Below are 23219 nucleotides of genomic sequence, written 5' to 3'. Positions count from 1 at the left end.
CTATTGTCTATTATAATTTCTCCTTCAATCATTCATTTGCTAGCTGGTGAGCCTTGTTTTAATTATAAATTTTTGTGTGTTTCTAGTATTGCCCCTCCATAGACAACTGATGGAACAGATCCACCTGTGGGTGGGACTGAACTTGACAACTCTTTGCTTTTCACCCTAATCGATGCCTGTGAGCAATTAAAGTGTAGCTGGAAACTGTAAAAGGTCACTTATTGGTGGTTCAAATGGAGCATAATTGGAATAAAGTGGAAAAGAAAACAGGAAAATCTGTTTATCTAAAATGGATTAGAGTTGAGATCTTTTGACTCCTTGACATATAAATTAGAAATGAACCCTTGACAGCATGAATTAGTGCAAGAAATAAAATTTTGTTTCTCATGCTAGTAAAATCTGACTAATTTCAGGAACTAGCCCACCTAACACTCATTTCTCCAGCAAGTTTTTCACTCCTAACTGTCTGACTTTCCAACTTTCACACTAGGACAGAGCTCATGGAGAATTTTATGCTGTCATTTGTGCAAAAACTCTCCTCCTGAGATTTCAGAAATCGATTTCAATGTCAATATGTCACCTGTGGCATATTTAACACAATACTGAGGGTGAATTTCATATATCATAACAATAATTTGTATTTATGGAGCATCTCCAACATAGAGAGGGTTTCCCCCTACCTGATAGACAAAACTGTTCACTGAAGCCGTACTCTTCTCTCCCATTTCAGAATGGTACTTTCCTCTTTCTCCTCGGTTCAAACTGGTAATCTTCTTCTGGATCAAGCTACTATTCTGCTACCACATTACACTCAGCTAGCTTTCAATCTGTTTCCCAAGGCTTTCCACCCCATTTAATGCAGCCCCTTCTTCCAAGATGTATCTCCCTGATCTTTCTTACCTGCTTCTTGCCTTTTATTTCCCCCATTCTAATTTTGCCTTCTCCAATCTCAGAACCTCCTTTCCACATTCTACCACTCTGCCTCTCGAAGTATTGTTTCTGTTGAGAGCTTAGCTGCTTCTTAGGATAATTCGGGCTACTCCACACTGTGGGTGAGAATTCTTGTTCTTGTAGCAATACCACTGGAATGTACAGAGGCCAGGCCACTTCCATTAGTAGGGAGTGCAGTCATGATGGTAAACACTAACAAGCAAGTAAATACTGAAACACAACATTTTGTGTACCACTGTCCCAGAGGGACACTGGATTGCATCAAAGGGGAAAGAGTTTAAAAGAAGTGGTGGTGGGGGGGCATCAGCACATTTTGCGTGCCATTCTTCCCGAGGTCAAATTGAATTGTGCACAATTAAGATACCTGACAAGATCCAACAAAAAGAAGTTAGGTCTAAGTGGAGTGGCTGTTGAATGAGTGGGCCAATGTTAGAATGGGGAGTTGAGGCTTTAGCGATGAGATTCATAGGTAGATTTTTTTTTCATTATTATTCTTTCTTTCTTTCTTAGTGCACATTTAGATCATTCAGAATGCTGAGGGGCTGATAGACATGGATAGGAGGGGTGACAAGGTCCTGCAAAGCGAATTCAGGAAGTTAGGTGCTAAGTTAAAGGACAGGACCTCCAGAAATGTGATCTCGGGACTGCTAACCGTACCACTTGCTAGTGATAGCGAGGCCAGAATTAGGAAGGCCACAGAGTTTAACACACGGCTAAGAAGATAGATGGTGCTGGAGGAGCCATAAGACTTTTAGATCGTTGGGCACTCTTCCAGGTAAGATGGCACCAGTACACAAAGAATGGTTTGCAGTTGAACTGGAGGGGGTCTAATATCCTAATGGGAAGGTTTGCTAGTGCTGCACAGGCTGGTGAAACTAGAGTTGCACAGCAATAGGTACTAGAGCTCCAGAACACATAGTGGAGTGGTTGAGGAGAAAGATGTTGTTAAGCCTACATACAAAATCAGTAAATCAAAAGGTGGGACTAGGATTCTGAGCTGCAAGGAGTACTGTAGGAAAAGCAGATGAGTGTAAGGCATAGATATGCATGTGGAATTATTATATTGTAGCCATTCGCGAGACTTGGTGCAGGAGAGGCAGGACTAGCAACTCAATATTCAGGGGTTCCGTTGTTTTAGAAATGATAGTGTGGGAGGGATTAAAGGGGGAGGGGTAGCATTACTAATCAGGGCAAATGTCTCAGCGGTGCTCAAACAGGACAGAGTGGAGAACTCATCTAGTGAGGCTTTATGGGTAGAATTGGGGAATAAGAAAGGTAACACCTTGTTCTTGGGATTATATTATAGACCACCAAACAGTCCACAAGATTTATAGGAGAAAATTTGTAGAGAGATCACAGACTGTTGCAAGAAACACAAGGCTGTGATCGTCAGCGATTTTAATTTTTCTCGTATTGACTGGGGCTCCCATACTGTAAAAAGGACTAGATTGGATCAAGTTTATCAAATGTGTTTTCTTATCAATATATTGAAGTCCCAACAAGAGAACAACCTTTGTGATACTTGATCTCCTATTTGGGAATGAGACAGGGCAGGTGATAGAAGTTTGTGTAGGGGAACACTTTGCATCCAATGAATATAATGCCATTACTTTCAAGGTAATTATGTAAAAGGATAGGTCTGGTCCGCGGGTTGAGATTCTAAATTGGAGAAAGGGCAATTTGGACGGTATCAGAAAGGATCTGGCAAAGGGGCAGGCTGTTTTCTGGCAAAGGTGTTCTTGGTAAGTGAAAAGCAACATTTTGAGAGTTCAAAGTTTCTATGTTCCTGTCAGAATAAAAGGACAAGGATAAAAGGTATAGGAAACTTTGATTTTCAAGAGATATTGAGGCCCTGGTTAATTAAAAAAGGGTGTGCATAGCAGGTACAGGCAGGCAGGAACAAACGAAGTACTTGAGGAGTATAAGAAATGCAAGAGAACACTTAAAAGGAGAGCTAAAAGAAGGCTTGAGACTGCGATCGCAGACAAGGTGAAGGAGAATCTTAAGGACTTCTACAGATACACTAAGAGTAAAATGATAGCAAGGGACATAATTGGTCCTGTGGAAGAACAAAGTGGTAATTTATACATGGAGACAAAAGGATTGGGGAGACCTTAAATGGAGTTCTTGCATCTGTATTTACTCAGGAAGCAGACACAGAGTCTAAGTTGTGTGGTAAGCCAGCAGCGAGGTTATGGACCCTACACAGATTACAAAGAAGGAGGTGCTTGCTGTCTTGAAGCAACTTAGGGTGGATAAATTCCCAGAGCCTAGCAAGGTGTTCCCTTGAATCCAATAGGAGGCTAGTGCAGAAATTGCAGGGGTCCTAGCAGAGATATTTAAAACAACTTTAGCCAGGGTTGGAGTACCAGAGGATTGGAGAATAACTAATGTTGTTCAGTTGTTGAAGAAAGGCTCTAAAAATAAGCCTGAAACCTTAGGCCAGTAAGCCTGACATCAGTAGTGTGAAAGTTATTGAAAGGTACTCTATGGGACTAGATGAATATGTAACTATTTGGATGGACAGGGACTGATTAAGGACAGTTAATGTGACTTTTTGCGTGGTAGGCCATGCCTAAACAATCTTACAGAATTTTTCTAGGAGGAAACCTAGAAAATTGATGAAAGCAGTGGATGTTATCTACAGCGACTTTAGCAAGGCTTTTGACAAGGTCCTGCATGGGAGGTTGGTCAGAAAGGTTCAGTCGCTTGGCGTTCAAGATGAGGTAGTTAATTTGTGGGAGAAGCCCATGTGGTAGTAGAGAGCTGCTTCTCTGACTACTGACTAGTGACTATTGGTGTGCCTCAGGGATCAGTGCTGGGTCCATTGTAGTTTATCATCCACAGGTACACCACCGATCTGGATGATAATATGGTAAACTGGATCAGGAAAATTGTAGATAACACCATGATTAGTACACAGCAAGGAAGACTATGAGTTGGCAGTGGGATCTAAACCAGCTGGAACAATGGGAAGAAAACTGGCAGATGGTAGTTAATGCAGACGAGTATGAGGTGTTGCACTTTGGGTGGACCAACCAGGGTAGGTCTTCTATTGTGAGAGGTAGGGCACTGGAGAGTGCGGTACCACAGAGGCATCTGGGAATACAGATCTACAATTCCTTGGAAGTGGCATCACAGGTAGATGGGTTTGTAAAGTTACTTTTGTCACCTTGGCCTTTATAAATCAATGTACTGAGTACAAGCATTGGGATTTTATGTTGAAAGTGTATAAAACGCTGATGAGGCCTAATTTGTGAGCAGCTTTGGTTACGTACCAACAGAGGAGATGTAACTAAGATTGAAAGAGTGCTGAGAAAATGTACAAGTTTGTTGCTAGGACTCGAGGACCTGAGTTATAGTGAAAGATTAAATAGGTTTTCCCTAGAACTGTAGAAGATTGAGGGGAAATTTGCTAAGAGTTATACAAAATTATGAGGAGTATAGATAAGGTAAATGCAGGCAGGGACTTCCACTGAGGTTGAGTGAGAAGGCAGAAGAATGAGGTCGAGATGGTAATAAATCAGCCATGATTGAATGGCAGAGAACACTTGATTGGCCAAATGGTCCTATGTCCTCTGGTCTCCAGTGGTTCTTTATCTTGGTGTTTGGAGAATTGGAGTCACTTGAGTCTTTGGGCATGGAAGGCACAACAGTTCAATTGCTTCCTTTCAATACCTATTGAGGACTGTACTCAGAAACTCTGGTAATATTGGTAGCCTCCATAGCTGTTTAGCCTCTTAGGATACTTTTCTGTTATCTAAAAACATCATCAGTTTCACTGTAAGAAGAGAGCTGAAGGGTGATGTGGAATCACAGGTGTGATGTTCAACTCTTGCCAGATGAATTATCTGAACAAGGTCAGTCTTAGTAACTTAGGGACCACAGAATGCACTCAAAATCAAAGTCAAAACCAACTTTATTGTCAAATGCACAAGTACAATGAAAATCTTACTTGTAGCAGTATCGCAGACTCGTAACTCTATGATTATAGTTAACGTATAATTCATCCACCTCTCCCGAATAGCTCAATTGTTTGTTCATGTCACGTGCAAAGCTATGAGTGATTCAGAGAGCGAAGTTTAATGGTTGAATGAAAACGATAGGTTGGTACCAACAATGTTAGCCTCATGAAGGAAACAAGTTACCCATGTTCAAGTTCATACAGCCATTCTAAAAATTGGATTAATATACTTATTTGGGAGTAGTATTAGCCTCTGCAATAGGTGCTCGATAATAAGAGCCCTACCAGGAAAGAAGAGTAAATATGGCACTGCAGCAAGCTGTCACTTCTTTCTAAAACCAATGTCAGTACCTTCACATGAGAAAGGGAGAGACCAGAGGGCAAAAAATAAACAAAAGAGGACAACAAAGAGAAAATATTCAGAATAAATGCAAAATAATCCAAGCACTCCCTTTCTGTAATCTTAAACTGTGATGATTTCCCAATGGTACTGAGCAGCTAAAGGAGATTCTTCAGATGAAGTAATCAAATCACCATACGTCAATGTCAATTCACTGCAAGCACGGCTGCAGCATCAAATATTCATGCTCAGTTTCTTATGTTAGGGAACATAGGAAGTCTTAAAAATAAAATGTAAGATATGTTCAAGTGAACACAACAGATGTGCTTCATGTTCTTAATTAAAGCCTACAAAATACCTCTGCAAGCCAGAAATGTAAATTATCAGAGCTGTTTGTCAGATTACAAAGCTAAAAAAAATTGGTTTGATACAGGAACATGATTGATGAGTAATAACGTGGCTTACAATTAAGATGCTGTTTAATGACTCCTTTCAAATGAAACAGATCTTATTTTTAACATCTCTGACGCAGATTGGGTAAAGGCGTTGCCCAGTATAAAGTGAAAATTCTTTGCTAAACAGCCACCCAGTCACTCCCACATAGGACTAGAGTCAGTTTTCTTGGCCATAGTACCCAAGATTAAGGAAGGAAGGAAAATCAGCCTCATCTTCACATGTCTAAAGATGCTCCTGTAGTGAAACTAACACTGACAGGGTGAGCAGTGAGGGAATTACTCACGGGTTAGTTACTGAACCATATCTGAACTTGTTTTCATATGATCTTTAGATGGCATTGGTGAGGGGGTTGGTGGTTCATGCAAATTACCTTTATCTTATCATATGAAGAAGGAAGGATAACAATCTTTCACACATTGCACTGGAAACTAATTTGGAGACAAAAAAAGACTGCAGACATTGGAATCTGAAGCAACAAACAACCTTCCAAAGGAACTCAACCAGTCAAGCAGAATCTGTGAGGAAGGGGAGCACTATCCACATTCTGGGTCACAACCCCACATCAGGACTGCGCACGGAGAAGAAAAATGGTCAGTACAAGAGAGGAGAGGGCACGGGGTGAGTTAGAGGCTGGTGGGTGACTGGTGGACTGGGTGAAGGATGAAAGGCAAGCTGAGCCACGTAGAGGAGGGGGGAGTCAGGAGACAGAGGCAAGCAGATGATGGGTGGAGACATACAATACGAATAGTGATAAGCAGGAACACAAAGGGAACCAGTGATGCAGAGACATATTGGCCAGTCCCTAACAGAGGGCTGAGGGCTCATGTTATGAAATTAACCTTTGCACGCTGAATGAAATGAAGGCAGCACAACAGTTTCAAGTCAGCTAGTCCTTTCAATGATTTCAGTGCTCAGACATCATGCACTGTGCTGTCGATTCACTGACTCATTAACTGGGGCTCAATGCTGTGAATCTTAAAGTTAACATGCATTGTATACAGGGGAAGATACACTGAAGTTGGGACAGGCAGATGGGCACAAATGTATCTTGTCTGAAATACAAAGAAAACCGACAAGAGTTTGGGCCACAGTGTAGTCTGAAATATATGGATGCTGCTTTGGAAATGTTAATCAGGTAGATTCCACGTGAAAGGGACGTCCTACATCTTCAGGGACCAGCATACCCCTGCCAAACGTCGAATCAGAGTGCAACAGGAGCACAGAGCAGTGAAGGACCTAAAGATGCTGCTACAGAAATGAACAATCAGAGTAAGCAAGCACATCTTCAAAGCCCATAGTCTCACAATTACAACAGGAAGCGCTCAAGTTCACCACGCTCCACTGCGTGCCTGCCAATAATCACTAAATCAGGGCATATCTAAAATTCGTTTGCTCCACTGCAGTATTAGAGATTTAACACTGCTGAAAGGCTCACATCTGCGAATCAAAGCGAACTCTTCCTATTGGCTAATCAGTCATGACAGGCATGCCTGTCGAACACACAGCATGACAACTGCTGACAAGGGAGCACAAAATCTGAAGCACCAGAATCGATCTCAAGAGGTCAGGAGATCCTGCATTACCTGTCTCCCAAGAGAAAGTTGTTGCTATTAGGTGAATGGTCATTGCTACGGCTGGGACTCCTCGCAGCAAATCTAACGCATTACTAATGACTGTATACTCATGCCTAATTCTCCTCCTGTCCTTCTGCCCAATGATGTGGGCATGCACTTCCTTCTCTCACCTGCTCTCCAGCCTTCCCCTTCCCCTTATTTCTCTTCTCAGGATGCACAAGAGCTGTAAACCAACCAGAAATTGATGCAAAAGTCAAGAAGGTAACATTGAACAGAACACAGTTTGATTAGTTAAATATTATTTTCAGCTTTTCTACCACTGATTGTATTTTATAAGCGAGCAAGTGGACAAGATTGGCTTGCAGCCAGGTCAGGGATAAAAGCAGGTGTCACTGGTTGAGGTCTTGCACAAGTTCCATTGTATAAGTCTCAGGCTGTTAATATGACAGGGCAATAAGGCTAGTAGTACAATACCTGGTATTTGTGGAAACCTGACCCACAAGACCCACATGCAGAATGTTTACCATTAACGTCACCTGATACAATGGAGAATTCTCCATTTCTATGCAGAATATGACAGCTGACAGAGGTCTCCTGCTCCCAGTGGGTCTTGTCTTCCAGTGCAGTGAAATCCTATATAGATTTTGTGGACTACCAGAATATACAGTGGTTGTATGCAATGTTTACCAAAAATGCAGAGGCATTTCAAAATAAATTAACATTGATCTTCTTAATCAGCACCATTATCCCCCAAGCCTGCACTGAAAACCTTCATTGGCTTAACTCAGCAATGCTTAAAAAAGAGAAGTAAGTGGGATTTAGTCATACAATGCCAAAACCAAACAATAGTACAACAGTACTGTGACTGACTTTTATCTCTCTTTTCTAGTCCTGATGAAGGGTCTCAGCCTTAAATGTCGACTGTAGGTAGCTGGTGGGACAAATTAGAAGAACATTGCCTCCAACTTCTTATCTCTTTTTTCTGGTCCTGACAAAGGGTGTCAACCCTAAACATTGACTGTTTACTCTTTTCCATTGATGCTGCCTGGCCTGCTGAATTCCTCCAGAATTTTGTGTGCTTTACTTTGATTTCCAGCATCTGTAGATTTTCTCTTGTTTGTGATCCGACAACAGCACCAATTCCATTTTATTTAACAAATGTGACTTGTCAGGCTTGTAGTTATGTAACTGAAAGCAAATTTTCATGAATTTAAAAACAAAGTTTTAGGCAGTGCTCTGGACTATGAGGAGTATACTGATCTTAGCAACTCTTTTCTCATTCGTGTTCTGTCTCAGGAATCTCTGACAGGCCTTGAGTGAAGAAGGAGAAGAACATAAGTGAGAGGGGTTGCTAGCTGTCAAAGCTCACTGCGATGCTCGCATCTTCTAAAAATCATCATAAATCTATCAGCAGGAGCTGACCGGCAAAACCCACAGTGCTGTCTGAGACTTCGTAAAAACCATCATAAATCTTTCAGCAGATCTGCTTTCTCCAGATATATCAGGCACCAAGAGCTAAGCCTCCTGGGATACGAAGAACTAGGGTAAGGGCCAGATTAGTCAGATAGGCTGCAAGTTAAATATCATCAATCACATGAAATGGACAATTAGACTCAGGGATAAATGATGCTTTTCTAATAAAAAAACTTGGGATTTGTGATCTGTCTTCCATGTTTGAAGGTCTTAATAGACAATAGACAGTAGGTGCAGGAGTAGGCCATTCAGCCCTTCTAGCCAGCACCGCCATTCACTGTGATCATGGCTGATCATACACAATCAGTACCCCATTCCTGCCCTGTCCCCATATCCCTTGACCCTGCTATCTATAAGAGCTCTATCTAACTCTCTCTTGAATGCATCTCTTGAATGCAACTTTAATTGATTTATTGATCTATTTATTTAGAAATAAAGTGCAGAACAGGCCCTTCTGCCCAACAAGCCATGCCACCCTGTAGCCCACCTATTTAACCGTGGCTTAATCACAGGACAATTAACCTACTATTTGATACATCTTTGGACTGTGGGAGGAAACTGGAGCACCCGGTGGAAACCCACACAGCCATGGGGAGAACGTACAAACGCCTTGTCTGCAGTGCTGAAATTGAACTCTGACCTCCGAAGGGTCAAGTTGTACTACCCCCGACGCTCACATGGCGCTGTAATAATAATCTGAATACTTATATTTTTAATAAAATTGTAGTTAATAGAAATGTTATGTATTATTTATAATTGCTCATCAGCACTTAGAAGGAAATGGTTTAACTCATACCCTTATGCCAAGCCCACACAGAAGGCTGGACTTTTAACTGCACTATATGATTGGAAACGGTTTTCACTTCAAATGGATGACAACTGCATCTGTTTTCCATTCATACTGTGGCAACTGGGAACGTGACCATTCATTTCCCAACATCTGACACCCATGTGATCCCCATGTGATTTCTGTTTCTGGGTACATTGAATGATGTCATCCCTATTCAACACTCCTTTTGGAATACAGCCAGGAAATTCAGATCATATACTTCTTGGGTCACTTATTATTGGCAGTGATGGACAATCTACTCTTAATTACCCTCCTGCCTGCAGGGTAGGAGAACTGCTTACCTCTATCCTTGTGCACCTCATTACCCCTCCAACCACAGCACTTCACTGTAACAACACTAGCAACATACCCTATTTGTTGCCCATGTCCCAACCACATCCCACACAGCCTGAGACTCACCCTAGTCTCCCATCTTTTTCTCTCTCTTTTCTTCCCTCTCAACCCTCCCCTGGTCATCCACCTAAAAAAGATGCAGAATTTTCTACCCAGCACCTTTATGAACCACTGTTCCCCCCCCATTCTCCCCAATCTGTTATCAAGCTCACAGCCTGGAGTCTAAGTCTCACTGCCTCAGTAAAACAGCCAGCATAATCAAAGACCCCACACACTCTGTTCATTCTCCTTACTCCCCTGTCCCATCCAGCAGAAGATACAAAAGCACATACCACCAGGCTCAACAACAGTTTCCATTCTGTTGTTATAAGTCTGTTAAATCAGTGGTCCCCAACCAAAGCATGTGCTACCAGGCCGCAAGGAAATGGTATGAATTGTCAATATGAAATGATGTGAGTCAGCTGCACCTTTCCTCATTCCCTGTCACGCCCACTGTTGAACTTGAACATATGCGAAGTCATCAGTTGCCTAAACGCAGTAATACCCTCACGCCAGGGATCACTGGTTGGCCTCGGGTAACCGGCCACCTCGTGCGGCCGGCGAGAAGTGCCGTTGCTACAGATGGGCACCGCCTCTAAACCTGTTTAGCACACCGAATGTTCGCGGGGAACCCGGTGCTAAAATATTCACAGACGATCTAATTCGGGCTCAGGGTTTTGTAAGTAGCAGAGCAGCTACCTCGCTGCGATCTACTGAAAGTCATCCCTCGAGCCAAACGTTTGTCAGCCAATAGATCCTACCTACCTACAAGGAAGGTGCGGGCATGTGCCCTATGGCACTCCTCGCTCGATCGGCTGTTCTCTCCAGACTGCGACCGCCGCGACCCGGCATGGGGACCTCTGGCCCTTACCTTATCCTCTCACTAATGTGTTGCAATGATTTTATATGTTCATACAAGGAAAATATGCACTGTGTGTTTAATATCCAAACGTTACTTAAAATGTTATGATGTTATTGACTTATAACTGAGTTATAATTGACTTATCACTATATTCATGCAAGGAAAATATGTGCTGTGTGTTTAATATTAAATTCATTAGATAAACCCTTTTAGAAATGAAACTGAGTGTATTAGGCATTTATAAATGACTTATAGTTGACTTATCACCTATATTACAGTTGATATTAACACCCCCACCCCGTTGGCCGGTCCGCAAGAATATTGTCAATATTAAACCAGTCCGCGGTGCAAAAAAGGTTGGTGACCCCTGTGTTAAATAGTTCCCTAATGCAGTAAGTCGGACTCCTGACTTCACAATCTACCTCATTATGATTTTACACCTTATTGTTTACCTGCACTACATTTTTCTGCAGCTGTTAAACTTCACTGTGCACTGTAATGGTTTTATCTTGTTCTATCTCAGTGAACTCTGCAATGATCTGATGTGTATGAACAATATGCAAGGCAAGCTTTTCACTGTACCTCGGTACAGTCAGTAAACCAATAATAAACTAATTCTAGTCCTCGTTCTTCCCTGGTAGATAGACAATGTTATGCCCTGCTGCATAGACAATTCCATTCTTCTCTATCCAACCCCAACTAACTACTAGTCCATCCCCTTTGCTCTACTTCCCAAACACCAATTCCCTACTTCCTTTGTCAAAACACAGGCCCAAGGAGTTCCCAAGCCAGCCTCCAGAGAGAAGATTGAGGCAGTATATTTTCAGTTATAAAAATGCATCATTGGGTTTTTCTGCACCATCATGCACTAGAAATGCAGGGCAGTAATGACTTTGTTCAGTCTGTTACTCACAAATCTTTCTAATTGCTGCTGAAATATCAGTTCTTAAAGGGTCAAATGGAGGCCGCCACCAAATAAATAGGACTTCCTAAAAGAATACTAAGCTAATTGTGGATACAAAACTGCAATCCTGGATGTCAGCACATCAACAATAACATTCTTCAACAACAACACACACACAAAATGCTGGTGGAACACAGCAGGCCAGGCAGCATCTATAGGGAGAAGCACTGTCGACGTTTCGGGCCGAGACCCTTTGTCAGGACTAACCGAAAGGAAAGATAGTAAGAGATTTGAAAGTAGTGGGGGGAGGGGGAAATGTGAAATGATAGGAGAAGACCGGAGGGGGTGGGATGAAGCTAAGAGCTGGAAAGGTGATTGGCGAAAGTGATACAGAGCTGGAGAAGGGAAAGGATCATGGGACGGGAGGCCTCAGGAGAAAGAAAGGAGTGAGGGGAACACCAGAGGGAGATGGAGAACAGGCAAACAACTAAATATGTCAGGGATGGGGTAAGAAGGGGAGGAGGGGCATTAATGGAAGTTAGAGAAGTCAATGTTCATGCCATCAAGTTGGAGGCTACCCAGCCAGTATATAAGGTGTTGTTCCTCCAACTTGAGTTTGGATTCATTTTGACAATAGAGGAGGCCATGGATAGACATATCAGAATGGGAATGGGACGTGGAATTAAAATGTGTGGCCACTGGGAGATCCTGCTTTTTCTGGCGGACCGAGCGTAGGTGTTCAGCGAAACGGTCTCCCAGTCTGCGTCGGGTCTCACCAATATATAAAAGGCCACACCGGAAGCACCGGACACAGTATACCACACCAGCCGACTCACAGGTGAAGTGTCGCCTCACCTGAAAGGACTATCTGGGGCCCTGAATGGTGGTGAGGAAGGAAGTGTAAGGGCAGGTGTAGCAATTGTTCCATTTACAAGGATAAGTGCCAGGAGGGAGATCGGTGGGAAGGGATGGGGGGGACGAGTGGACAAGGGAATCGTGTAGGGAGTGATCCCTGCGAAAAGCAGAGGGGGGGGAGGGAAAAATGTGCTTGGTAGTGGGATCCCGTTGGAAACATTCTTCAAGCAAGAAAGATACACCTCTAGCTGCACTTGGTCATATAAGCATATAAGACCTTAAGACCATAAGCCATAGGAGCAGAATTAGGCCATCTGGCCCATCAAGTCTGCCCCGCCATTCAATCATTGCTGATCCTTTTTACTTCTCCTGAGGTCAGGTTAACTGATTTATAATTTCCTTTCTGCTGTCTTCCTCCCTTCTTAAAGAGTGGAGTGACATTTGCAAATTTCCAGTCCTCTGGCACCATGCCAGAGTCCAATGATTTTTGAAAGCTAATTTCTAATGCCACCACAATCTCTAACGCTACCTCTTTCAGAACCCTCGGGTGCAGTTAATCTGGTCCGGGTGACTTATGTACCTTTAGGTCTTTCAGCTTTTTGAGCCTCTTCTCCCTTGTAACAGTAACTGCACTCACTTCTATTCCTTCACACACTACATCAGGCATACTGCTAGAATCTTCCACAGTGAAGACAGATGCAAAATACTTATTTAGTTCATCAGCCATCGCCGTGTCCCCATTATTATTTCTCCTTTCTAGCAGTCCTATGTCCACTCTCATTTCTCTTTTATTTTTAACATACTTGAAAAACTTTTACTATCTATTTTGATATTATTTGCTAGCTTGCTTTCATATTTCATCTTCTCCCTTCTAATGATTTTTTTAGCTGCTCTCGGTAGGTTTTTACAATCACAATCCTCTATCTTTCCACTGATTTTTGTTTTGTTGTATGCCCTTTCTTTTGCTTTTACAATAGCTTTGACTTCCCTTGTCAACCATGGTTGTACTAATTTACCATTTGAGTATTTCTTCATTTTTGGAATACACATGTCCTGCACCTTCCTCATTTTTCTCAGAAATGCTCACCATTGCTGCTCTGCTGACATCCCTGCCAGCAGCTCCTTCCAATTTACTTTGGCCAACTCCACTCTCATACCACTGGAACTTCCCTTACTCCACTGAAATGTTGCTACATCAGACTTTACTTTCTCCCTATCAAATTTCAAGTTGAACTCAATTATATTGTGGTCACTGGTTCCTAAGGGTTCTTTTACCTTAAGCTCCCTAATCACCTCCGGTTCATTACATAACACCCAATTCGGTATAGCTGATCCCCTAGTAGGCTCAATGACAAACTGCTCTAAAAAGCCATCTCTTAGGCTTTCAACCAACTCACTCTCATGGGATCCATTACCAACCTGATTTTCCCAATTGACCTGAATTTTAAAATTTCCCATGACTACCATAACATTGCCTTTCTGACTCGCCTTTTCTATTTCCTGTTGTAACCTGTGGTCCACCTCCTGGCCACAATTGGGAGGCCTGTATATAACTGTTATCCTTTTACCCTTTCAGTTTGCTAACTCAATCCACAAGGATTCAACATCTTCTGATCCTATGTCACATCTTTCTACAGATTTGATGCCATTTTTTACCAGCAGAGCCACACCACCCCCTCTGCCTACCTTCCTATCCCTCCGATAAAACGTGTAACCTTGGACATTCAGCTCCCAGCTACAACCATCCTTCAGTCACAATTCACTGATGGCCACATCATACCTTGCAATCTGTAATAGTGTAACAAGATCATCAACCTTATTTCTTATACTAAGCGCATTTAGATACAACACCTTGAGTACCATATTTGCTATCCTTTCTGATTCTGCGTCCCTCGTGTTTTGATACTCAGCCTGTTGGCTGCAACTAAACCCCATCACCTGCCTGCCCTTCCTGACAGTCTAACTGCATGCTATCTTTACTTTTTTTAACCATCCACCCTATCCTAAGTCCCTTCATTCCAGTTCCTACCCCCCGCCAAACTCATTTAAAACCTCCTCAACAGCTCTAACAAACCTGCCCGTGAGACTATTGGTCGCCCTCGGGTTCAGGTGAAACCTGTCACTTTTGAACAGGTCTTACCTCCCCCAGAAGAGATTCCAATGATCCAAGAACCTGATGCTCAGCCCTCTGCACCAGCATCTCAGCCACACATTTCTCTGCCAAATCACCCTTTTTCTACCCTCAATGACACATGGTACAGGCAGCAATCCAGAAATTACCACCCAGGAGGTCCTGCATCTCTGCTTTATACATAGCTCTTTAAATTCTCTTTTCAGGACTTCATTACTTTTTCTTCCTATGTCATTGTTACCAATACGAACCTAGACATCTGGCTGCTTCCCCTCCCTCCCCAAAATGATCTGAGACATCCCTGACTATGGAAGTTAAGGACAATGCTCAAACCCTCCCCTTCAAAGAACACAACTTCCTCAGTGTTTCCTGTGAATCTCTGGCCCGAGACTACTAAAAATGTTGGGTTGTTCTAAGAACTTTATGTTCTGGATGTTTACAGAAGCTTGTAAGGTTGACAGAAGAAACTACTTAGAAATATCTGTGGAAGATTCTATGGTCACCTCACAATCCACAAAATTGCACCAGAGACAGTTCACCCTTGTTCCCAAGGAACAGTTTAAGAAGGTTATGGCATCTGAGTGTTGTTGTCAATACCACTGTGGCCCAATTTTTACTTGCTTTTGGTCAACAAGTTACACTGTTGATTCTTAGAAGGAATTCAGAAATCACTGTTCCCTGTTTAAAGGAAGCCTCACTAAGTGTCCTACTTTTAAAAACTCTTAATAAACCATCTGCTAGTTAGAAAGGATCATTTGTCCAGAGATAGTATTTATCTGCTTTATGACACTTTGAATGAAAGATCTCAGCTTTGAGCATTGATGAAGACTAATTCAAATCGCAGTATGTATATCTTGCATTGATAGCATACTGACTGAGGAAGAGGGCAAAAGGACGAATGCTATAAAACTGGATCTTACATTGCCACTTTTACAAGCTCCATGTGAAAAATAAAAATTAATAGAGGTTTGCAATTTCTTTTCCAAATTTTTGGTGCATTTTACTGATGAATAAATATAGGAGCCCAGATACTTGCAGCAGATTCCTCTGGCATTGCCTGGAAGCCACTTCTGGGGTATTTGTCATTGTAAGAGTAGTAATTGTCATCAATCATCGCTATTCGTGCAGGTCCAGGCCTTCACAAGGCTTGTGAGGTTTGCATCAGCAGTACTTCCCCTCTGCGAATCCTATGCAGCTGCACACATCCTACCTCAACCTAAGTGTGACACATAGCTCCTGACGTTCACGCATCTCAGCTACTCACCTTCCTGATGATATGTTCCTCACATCCTCACCCACTCATCAGCTGATATGACTTCCACCAATTTATCAATTGCCCACCATTGATCACTGACTCTATCTCATGACTAACAAGCTATCCCAACATTGGGTTAGCTTGTTAGTCATGAGATAGTCAGTTGGGACTCACATAAAGTTAACAACATCCACCTCCTGAGTAATGCATTGGTGCCCTGTAAATTGTTCAATGTACCTCAGTTCAAAAACCTTAATCTTCCTATTTGAAGGGGGCGTAGTAAAGATATGGTTCCAAAGTTGTCAAGCTGAGGAGTGGTAGTGGGGACAAGCTCCCACCACCTAAAATTGCTCCTCACGGCATGCGCCTCAAATAGCCTCTGACAACCAAGTCCAACTCCTGGCCTTCTCCTGTGGCTTAGCCTCTAAACCTGGCGGAACTGTTTCTACTGACAAGAGAAGGGGCGAAGGCAGGGCTCCGCTCCTTAAAACCAGAGCTTCGGGTGGATGGAGCTCATCAATCTGGGGAAGGCAGTCCATCTAAGAGAGGGAAAACTCTGATTTCAAACTTCCGCTGCCTTGTGGCCATACACACTCATGGGAAAGGCTTCGGGAGTAAACCCTGAGGACAAATCCAGAGCTGGAGTCCCTAAGGCAGTCCGACGTTGCCTTCAACCTCGTTCTGGCAACTCCTGCGACAACACTGGTGCCAAGCTGTATCGGCCCTTGCCCTTCCCCTGGACAACATCAGTGGCGTGGAGAGGGGAGACTTGCAGCATGGGCAACTGCCGGTCTTCCATAAAACCTTGCCCAGGTCTGTGCCCTGGAGAGGGCACAGATCCATGGTCTCACGAGACTAACGGATGCCACACACAGTAAAGTTATATTAGATATTGATTGCTTTTCAACTTTACAGTAATTATATTTCATTTGTGCATCCCTCTGGACAGATATCACTTTAATAATTTGAAATCTATAAGTTAGAGACATCTGTACAGAAAAAAAACTAAGTTAGTTGTTGTGCCACACACACAGAATGCTGGAGGAACTCAGCAAGTCAGGCAGCATCTATAGAAATGAATAACCACCAACACTTTGGGCTGAGACCCTTCATTGCGATTCAAAAGGAAGGGCAAGAAACCAGAAAAAGGAGGTGGGGGGAGAGGAAGATTACAAGACAGAAGGTGCCAGGTGAAGCCTGGTGGGTGGGGAAGAGGCATGAAGTAAGAAGCAGGGAGGTAATAGGTGGAAAAGGTAAAGTGCTGAAGAAGTAATCTGATAAGAGACCGGAGTGGACAATGGGAGAAGGAGAAGGAAGAGAGGCACCGGGGGAGGTGACAGGCAGGTAAGGAGAAGAGGAGAGGTAAGAGGGGAGCCACAGTGGGGAATGGAAGAAGAGGGCAGGGGGATGGGGAAAATTAATGGAAGTTACAGAAATCAATGTTAATATCATCAGGCTGCCAAGGCGGAATATGAGGTGTTGCTCCTCCAACCTGAGAGTGGCCTTTTCGTGGCTGTACAGGAGGCCATGGGCCAACATATAGGAATGTGAATGGGGATTGGAATTAAAATCGTTGGCCAATTTGCTGTGCCAGTTGTGTTCCATTATTTCCTGATGCTACTTTAGGAAATCATTATTTGAACAGGGGCAAATTTATTTTAATTCCTCTTTCTTCAATATTACATGCGACAGTATTTGAAGCAAAATTAAATCCTGCTTTCCTTTTGCAGAATCACTTACGTAGAATTTTTGCATTGCATTCCGTGCTCAGATACAGTACGTGTTGGCATTACATTGAGCCATTCTGAACAAGTCACAATGGACAGAGAGGGCACTTACTCACCATGGCAGCAATCGTTTTAAATGCAGTGACCTCAGTGCTCTTTCTTGGCAAAACAGCCTCTCAAATGTAAGCCATTCATGAGGCAGAACAAAATAGTTCAGCTTTCTGCTGCACAGCAACACTGAACCCATGTCATTTCTGCTCATGACCTAAGGCTCTTAACAGACAAGATATTGTCTTTAGTGAGTTCCAAGAGACTCGGTTGATAGATCGATAACCTCCAAATATGTCAATCAGTTACTTAGTCGTGCTATGGGCCAGTGCGGCAGGACTTTTATTTTTAATAGCCCTGAACTAAGTAGGTTGCCTTGTGCTACCAGCTGCAATAGAAAATATTCAAAACTGGTTGATGATCTGTGTCAGTTGAAGCGCAGGCCGTTTTGATGACCCAGATGCCACAAAAGAGCTAAACAATTTTTTCTGAATTAGAAATAACGGGCAAACCTTGAAGCTAAGAGCCACACGAGATGATAAAGATAGTGTTCCTAGCCTATTTTTTTACCTCCATTTAAGGCATGTGACTAAAAACTGGAATGTGCTCTTTCTCATTGTGATAAACACAACTCTCTATAATGTTAATGCCCAGATGGATCATCTGATAAAATTCACTAAACTGAGCACAAGTACATTGAAAGTGAACAGTTACAATTCAATTGCCAATGTGGTTGAGGTAGTAAACAGTAAACTGGTAAAGCAGACTGAAAACATCAGTTCCTGTTAACCGTTACGCTGACAGACTGCTGGCTGCTCACGCTTGGTATGTGTCTATGAGAATCAGCTGTCAGTTGCACAATAATAGCAGTGACAAAAGGCATGCAAATACTGCGATCTGGAACAAAAGAGCTGAATTCTGGAAGTTACAGTGGGTCAGACAGCAACTACAGAGGCAAAGGGTGCAGGGTGAAGACACTCAAAGGAAAGAGGAAGGATTGCCAGCTTACAGAAGCATGATGGGGATGGGATAGAGACTCATACTGGATGTGGCATGAAATGGGTATAAGGTGATGGGCATTTGGAACCAGCTGGGAGTCAGTGGATGGAAATAGTAAACAAAAGGAAAAGAAAACTGAGTGGCGAGGGAACAGCAAAGAGAGCAGAATAACAGAGGTGTGGGCAACCCAAAACTGGAAAGCTCAATGCTCGTACCATTGGGCTGTAAATATCTAAGTAGAATATTCTTCCAATTTGCATTTGGCCATTCCACCGCAATAGGGCAGGCTGAGGGCAGAGTGGGAGTGAGAAAAGTTACCCCCCCGTGACATACAACGGGAAGCTCAAAATAGCTGTTGAGAAAGAGAGCAAGTACTTCACAAAACAGCCAATGGGTTTTCACCAGTATAATGGAAGCCATAACGCGATCACTGAATGCAGTAGAATAGATTGGAAGAGGTGCAAGTGATCTTCTACCTCACTTGTTCATGGATGGTTCTGAAGGAAGAGGTGAAGGGACAGGTGTTACACCTCCAACATTTGCAGGGGAATGTGCCAAGGGATGGTTAATGCTAATCTTTCCTCTTCCCTCTGGATCCTGATGCATGGCCTTGACACGAAATGTCAATTTAGACTATTTGCCTCAAAGATGTTACAGGCTCTGCTCACTACTGTATGTTCTTCTCCACTGACTGAACTGAATAGGCAAGGATGAGTATAAAAGGGAACCAAAACTCTCATGCACATTTAAAGCAGAGGTGAAATTTCTCTGTTTTGCAGTATTATACAGTTTTTTTAAAAAAAAACCTTATTACTTATGTTGACAGAGATTCTCTGTCCTCCCTTCTGCTCCATCTCTATTTTTGTAAATTCAGCTCACACATTGCTGTGTTGAAAATACTGTCAGGAAAGGAAGACCTTGTATGAGACAGGCTGCCAGTTGGGGTAGAGTTGCTCAAAACAGGCTTGTTATTTAGCAGACCAGAGCCAGTTCAGGGAATTAAATACAATCAGAGTCTGATTGGGAGAGGCTGAGGGATAAAGGGACTGGTTGCATCCTAGGCAACAAGTAAAGAGAAACTGGTATCTAATCAGCATACTTGGAATTCATCAGTGTAGGATGTTGGAAGCTGGAGTCCTCTACATAACAATTTACATTTTTTATGATTTATTATATTTTGCTATTTACAACCATTATAATTTCCTTTACTGAATAATATTACTTCAATTTATAAGCCCATGAAGCATTGGATCCAGTGATTCAGAATCTGATAGTCAATTTTACATCAACTCAAACCAAAAAGCACACGATGACAAAATGAGAGCAACCCTCGCAATAGTGAAGTAAGTGGGTAGGACTATAATTATCAGGGTGGAATAAATGACACAACTGTTTTCTGCAGTTACAAAGGCCAAGACTTGAAGTATCTAATCTAATTCTAATGCCTTAAAGAGCTGCTTCTATTGTGTTAAAAATATATTTGAAGTAACGGCTTTTTTCTTAAATCAAACATGATTTAAAAGAAACGGAATCATTCATGTTCATCACAAGAAAGCTGTAACAGCAATAGGGTTATAATAGTGGTGGAATTATCTTTCCCACTATTAACAGATTGCACTGGTGAAAGGGGACAAGTTTGGGTGGAGTATGTTATGTGCATCCAAAACAATATGCAGATTGTCCTACAAGAAGCAGGGCAGAATTCAACGTTCTCTTAGGAAATGAAACCCAAGTAGGAGGTTGAAATGTCCATGGTGGAATACCTTGGGAACAGTGACCATAAGTCAGTACAGTTCAAGGTAGTTATAGAAAGGGAGATAGGTGGAGGAGCACTCGGAGTATTATTAGCAGTTCTGGGCCTCTTATCTCAGAAAAGATGCACTAGCATTAGAGAGGGTCCAGAGGAGGTTCGTGAGAATGATTCTGGGAATGAAAGGGTTAAAGAATGAGGAGAATTTGATGGCTCTGGGCCTTCATTGAAACCTATTGAAAATTGAAAGGCCTAGATAGGGTGGATGTGGAGAGGGTGTTTTCTACAGTGAGGGAGTCCAGGACAAGACGGCACAGTCTCAGAATAGAGGGACATTGATTTAGAACAGAGATGAGCGGGAATTTCTTTAGCCAGAAGGTGGTGAATCTGTGGGTTTCATTTCCCACAGACAGCTGTGGAGTCATTTAAAGTGGAGGAGAATGGGTTTGAGAGGGATAATAAATCGCTTAGAAGTTTGCAAAGATTTGGCATGTTATCTAAAACTTTGACAAACTTCTCTAGATATGTGGTGGAGAGTATATGGACTGGCACCAATGGCCTTGAGAGAAAAAGTCTACATAAAGTAGTGGATTTGGCCCAGCCCATCCCAGGTAAGGTCTTCCCCACCACTGAGCATATCTACTTGGAGCAATATCGCAGGAAACTAGCATCCATCATCAAGCAACCCCATCATCCAGGCTATACTCTCTTCTGCCCGCTGCCATCAAGAAAAAGTTACAGAAGCTTCAAGACCCACATCACCAGGTTCAGGAACAGTTATTACCCCTCAACATCAGACTCTTGAACCAGAGGAGATGACTTCACTTGCCCTATCACTGAACAGTTCCAATAGCCTAAGGCTCACCTTGAAGGATTCTTCATCTCACGTTCTTGATATTTATTGCTTATTTATTATCATTATTTCTATTTTTTTGTATTTGCAAGGTTTGTTGTCTTTTGCACATTGATTGTTTGTCCTGTTCTGGATGGTCTTTCATTGATTTTATTGCGTTTCTTGTATTTACTGTGAATGCCCTCAAGAAAATGAATTCCAGGGTTGTATATGACGACATACAGTGGATATACTTTGATATTAAATTTACTTTGACCTTTGAGAAGTGATTTTTCGTAACTTTATTTAAGAAGAGCAGCAGCGATAGTTGAAGTAATTATAGTACATATCTTCTTCATCACTCTATCCACCATCAGTTGTAGGGAAATTACTGAAGAAAATGCTGATGGCTAGGATTTATGTACCTTTGTAAAGACAGAGGCTGGCCAGGGGTAACAACATTGCTTTGTGCAGGGGGATATCCAATTTTACTAAACTGATTTGAGTTCTTTTTAAGGAGGTTACTAAGAAAATTGATGAAACACTTTCAAGAGGCTATCTAATTAGGCTTTAATAAGACATTTGACAAGGTCCCGTGAGATTGTCTGGTCCAGAATAGTAAGCCTAGCTGGTTAATTGGATGCAAAATTGGCTTGGTGATGGGAAGCAGTGGTTAGTGGTGGGTATGGTTTTCAGCTTTGGAAGTTTGTCGCCAGTGGTAAACCACAAGAATCAATACTGGGACCCTAACTGCCCTCACGAACCATGACAGGCCCTCTTCTCGTTACTACCATCAGAGAAGAAGTACAGGAGCCTGGAGAGCCACTCTCAAATGGTTTCAGAACAGCTTCTTCCCCTCCACCATCAAATTTCTGAATGGTCCATCAACCAATGAAACTCATTACTCCTCTTTAGTTGCACTGTTTGTTTATTTTGTAATTTATAGCACTTTTTATATCGTTATGTCACATCAGTCAGTGATAATAAGTTAGATATGGCCCTTGTGGCTAAAGGGATCAGGGGGTATGGAGAGAAAGCAGGTACAGGGTTCTGAGTTGGATGATCAGCCATGATCATACTGAATGGCGGTGCAGGCTCGAAGGGCCGAATGGCCTACTCCTGCACCTATTTTCTATGTTTCTATAATAAACCTGATTCGGAAAATAGAACCAGAAAATGCTAGAAGAATTTTACAGGGCAGGTTGCAGTCTTGGAGAGCGAAGTAAAGAATCGAAGTTTCAGGTCACTGACACTTCATCAGAACCGAAAGTCAGAAAACACGCTTGTTTTAGGTTGCAGCAAAGGCGGAAAGTGGAAAATGTCCGTGATAGGGTGCACGCCAAGGTTGTCAAGGTAACGATTAAATTGAATGCAAGCACTTAAATACTGAAATGAAACAAAGGAACGAACTGAAGCTGAAATATCTAGCAACGCATGTGTAAAGAGAAAAACAAGGTAGTAATCTGAAATAATTGTCAATTGATCTGTTTCTCTTCCATAGCTTCAGCAAATGTATTTTACATTTACATCAATGAAAGTTTTTTGCTCCTTTGAACTTGACTATTTTAGAAATACAGTGCAAATTCATGTCATTCCTTAAGCTAGTCAACAGATTCCTCCCCACGCAGCTAAGTATGCAATATTTCACAACTTTGAAATTAGATGCTTTCTCTAATTATTGCTCAAACTTTAAGACAAAGGAAGCATTACTAATTCATTTTCACTGGTAATAAAGCGTCTCCACTTTCAAAACTTCACTTTGTTCACTGTCACAGAAAATAATATAATGAAAATGTTCATATAATGCAAGGGAATGAGAAGAACTGTGATGGCAGAATAAACTGATGCTATGCACGTGGCTGAATACAAGGCCAGC

General features: G+C 42.3%; 1 protein-coding gene across 1 annotated transcript in view; it reads right to left on the bottom strand.

The window, feature by feature from the left end:
• Nucleotides 1–23219, bottom strand: part of gab3 (GRB2 associated binding protein 3) — a 134259-nt gene that overhangs the window by 29815 nt on the left and 81225 nt on the right. The window lies entirely within an intron of this gene.

The sequence above is a fragment of the Hemitrygon akajei genome, chromosome 10 (genome assembly GCF_048418815.1).
Source record: "Hemitrygon akajei chromosome 10, sHemAka1.3, whole genome shotgun sequence".
Classification (NCBI taxonomy): Eukaryota; Metazoa; Chordata; class Chondrichthyes; order Myliobatiformes; family Dasyatidae; genus Hemitrygon; species Hemitrygon akajei.
This window is presented reverse-complemented; position numbering and strand designations above follow the sequence as displayed.